The 4089-nt window shown below is 43.2% G+C and overlaps 1 non-coding gene across 1 annotated transcript; it reads left to right on the forward strand.

Moving 5' to 3' along the window:
* Positions 1 to 3684: 3684 nt before the first annotated feature.
* On the forward strand, positions 3685 to 3798 carry LOC122553292 (U5 spliceosomal RNA). Its single transcript, XR_006312673.1, has one exon. It is a non-coding gene; the product is annotated as a U5 spliceosomal RNA (small nuclear RNA).
* The last annotated feature ends 291 nt before the right edge of the window (positions 3799 to 4089 follow it).

Consider the following 4089-nt stretch of genomic DNA (forward strand, 5'->3'; position numbering starts at 1 on the left):
ACTAAAGAACTCGCTAACCTTACCCTCAACCCACTATGCTTGTAGCTCTGTAGCATCATGCTGACTGACCACACTGACAAGTATCATCAATACCACAGGACAAAGAACTTAATTCACATTAGGTTCAATAGCGCAAACTAGTTACTATCCCACAGAAAGAGGGGTAACTATTTCCTTTCGCACCGTTATGTTCCAGGTATGTTGATGAAGGGGCGGGGCCTCCCTCTCGCCCCGCTGGAAACGATATTGCTGGTTGTCGGTCCTGTGCTCTTTACGCTTTGGATGGCGAGACGAGCACCGCCTCTCTCACTCTTTGTCCTCCTCAAGTGTTTTTTAAAAGGTGAGAGGCCGAACGAAATTTAAAGCGGCCGGGGGTGCTGATGCCCCTCAGGAATTGCATGCTTTCAAAATTTTCAGTTCCGATTTCTGAATTATCCCACACCAAAAACCGTTCTGATGAAATCAAAGGTAGCATTTAAATACAAAACATTCCAAGTGTGAGGGAACTGCCCACCGACCCCATTCGCACAACTTGTGTCATGTGAGACAGACAGGCTTTTCAGGTGCTCAGTGTTGATACAGGCTGTACCGACTGCATGGCCTAGTCCTGGGGCAGCCCAGACCTGGCTGGGCATCTAGGAGGAAGAATAGAGGAGCTGAATACTATTTCAAAGGAGAAAGACTGTGGAAATCGACAATATAGTGGGATTTGAGAATCCTCTTGCATGAATTCCAAAAAGTTCGTACAGGTATTCAATTTCAGCAAGTAATGGGTAAGGCAAATTGAATATTTAAGGAGAAAGTGAGGTCTGCAGATGCTGGAGATCAAAGTTGAAACTTTATTGCTGGAACAGCACAGCAGGTCAGGCAGCATCCAGGGAACAGGAGATTCGACGTTTCGGGCACAGGCCCTTCACAGGCCTGTGCCCGAAACGTCGAATCTCCTGTTCCCTGGATGCTGCCTGACCTGCTGTGCTGTTCCAGCAATAAAGTTTCAAAATTGAATATTTACTCTTATTTCAAAGGACGTCAAGTATAAAAGTAGGGAAGTTTCACTAAAACTATACAATGCGCTTGTTGGACCTCAGCTGGAATACTGTGAACAGATTTGGGACACTGATTTAAGGATATTGACACTTGAAGTAGCCAACAGAAGGCACACGAGGTTGATACCCCGTTTGAAAGTGTGAGGGAACTGCCCACCGACCCCATTCGCACAACTTGAGTCATGTGAGACAGACAGGCTTTTCAGGTGCCAGCGTGCCTGCTTCAAGTATCCTCCACTGGCAATATATTCCAGGCTTCCACCATTCTCTGGGCGAAAGATTTTCCCCGTACTTCTCCCCTAAACCTTCCCCCCTCACCTTGAACCTGTGCTGTCTTGCAGTTGATCTTTCATCCAGCTTCTAACAATCTGCCCCATCAATGCCTGTCATAATTTGTAAACCTCAATCTAGCCACCCCAAGCCTCTGTATTTCCAGTGAAAACCATCCGAGTTTATCCAATCTCTCCTCGTAACTGAAATTCCAGACCAGGCAACATCCTGGTAAATCTTCTCTGGACCCTCTCTGAAGCATCCATATCCTTCTGGTAGATTGGTGACCAGAACTACACACAATATACCAAAGGTAGCCTCACTCAAGTTATGTACCATTGTAACAGAACTTGCCAACATTTATATTCGATGGGTTGGCCGATGAAGGCAAGCGTGCTGTATTCCTTCCTGACCACTTTATTCACCTGTGCTGCCACTTTCAGGGATCTGTCGACCTGTACACCCAGAACCCTCTGTATGTCAATGCTCCTAACGGTTCTGCCATTTATTGTACAATTTGCACCTGAATTTGATCTTCCAAAATGCATCACCTCACATTTGTCCGGATTAAACTCAATTTCTCTACCCAAATCTGCAATCTCACTATATCCCACTGTAACCTTTGATCATCCTCCTCACTATCTGCAACTCTCATCAATTTTGGTGTCATCCACAAACATACTAAACAGACCACATGCATATTCCTTCTAATTAATTATAGATACAACAAACAATATAGGCCCCAGCACTGATCCCTGTTGACAACCACTACTGACTGATCTCCAGTCCGAAAGGCACCCTTCCACAACTACTGTCTTTTATGAATAGCATATTTTCTGATGGACTTGGCAAACAGTTCTGTGGGACACAAGAAACAGGCCAGAGGAGAAAGGTTCGCCCTATCTGACACATGGTATGAGAGGAAAGATTTATGCTTCCCATCCATTGATTGAAACTATTTTGAAATTTGTAATTGACCACACTTTTTAGAGAAGTGTTCTGCAGGTTTCATTGCCTATTGTACGAATGAAAGTTTTATTGCATATCCCTGAAAGAGTGAGATCAATTTTGAGACTTAATCTATATTTCTATATTTGAAAATAAGTTCCCTCGTCCATTCTACCAACTCCTTTCATCAAGAAAACAGCTAAATTTTATTATCCCTTCATCTTCTACATTCAATGGAGTCTTTTTAAATGAATACTTAATTGTACAACTGAGATTGATTGAAATTTTTTAGTAACGGCTGCAGTTAGTTGCAAAACTTAGATGGGAAGATGGAGTTAAGAGGAGGATCAGCCATGAGTTAAAGGGGTTGGAACAGGCAAATAGCCAACTCCTGTTCCGATGTTCCCATCTGCACAGTTTACTCTGCCATGTTGAAGAGCTTATGCCCGAAACATCGACTGTCCTGCTCCTTGGATGCTGCCTGACTTGCTGTGCTTTTTCCAGTGCCACATGTTTTGATTTTGACTCTCCAGCATCTGCAGGCCTCACTTTCTCCACATTATATTGATGAGCAATTTTGGAAAGGCAGTCCTTTCAAGCTTTACAATAACAGCTTATAAATATCATAAAAATACAAGAGTCCTGAGGGACATCACAACACTCTCGTTTAAATTGACTTTCTCCTCACTCTTCACAGGTTCTTTCATTAAAAAAAAACTTGATGAGAACAAAGAGTGAGAGAGGCAGTGGTCATCTCCTCGTTTGAACAGTAAACAACACAGAACTGACTATCTGCAATGTCATTTCCTGCAGGGAAAGACACGGAGGCCCCATTCCTTCATCTTCATCACTAGAATATAACTGTACAAAAAGAAAATAGTTATTCCTCAAGATACAAGGTAATGAGAGGAAGAGTTACAATGTACTAGGTAATGAGAGGCATAGATAGATTAGGTAGCCAGAGACTTTACCCGAGGGCAGAAATGGCTGTCACGAGCAGTCACAATTTTAAGGTAATTGAATAAGGTAGAGGTGAGATGTCAGAGGTTGTATCTTTATGCAGAGAGTGGTGTGTGTGTGAAATGCACTGCCTGTGGTGGTAATGTAGTCAGAGACATTAGGGATATTTAAGTGACTGCTGGACAAGCACATGGACGGCAGTAAATTGAGGCATGTGTAGGTTAGGTTGATCTTAGATTAAGATAAATGCTCGGTACAACTTCATGGGCTGAGGGGCCTGTACTGTTCTATGTTCTATGTTCCTTCTATGGGAAATGAACTATTTTCTACTATTGCACTCAATTTTATTTACATTGTTTGTTCCTTAGTATCGACATTGATTGTCAGTGTGGTCACTCAACATGATGCTAAAGAGCTACGAATGTAATGGATTGAGGGTAAAGTTAGCAATTTATTTAACATACTATAGTTTCTCTGCAGCTTGTATAAGTCTTTTGCCTTTTACTAAAGACTTCTGTGGAGATAAACACTCCACAGAATAATCCCTCTGCTTGGCTCTACTGCTTCCCCAAGATCCACAAGTCCAACTACCTCGACTGACCCATTGTCTCCGCGTGCTCCTGTCGCACTGAACTAATTTCTTCCTGCCTCAACTCTATTCTCTTCCCCCTTGGTCTCGGCACTTCCAATCTACATCCAGGACATAAACTATGCTCTCCACTTCTTCAGAAACTTACAGTTCCCTGGCCCCCAGGAGCTTCATCTTTACTTTGGACATGCAGTCCCTATACATGACCTTATACTGCAATGTTGGCTTGCAGGCCCTCAGTTTTTACCTCTCCAACGGACCCATCCGGATCTCTCC

Source organism: Chiloscyllium plagiosum, unplaced genomic scaffold (genome assembly GCF_037043375.1).
Source record: "Chiloscyllium plagiosum isolate Xiang-an unplaced genomic scaffold, Cpla_swu_hap1 HiC_scaffold_10, whole genome shotgun sequence".
Classification (NCBI taxonomy): Eukaryota; Metazoa; Chordata; class Chondrichthyes; order Orectolobiformes; family Hemiscylliidae; genus Chiloscyllium; species Chiloscyllium plagiosum.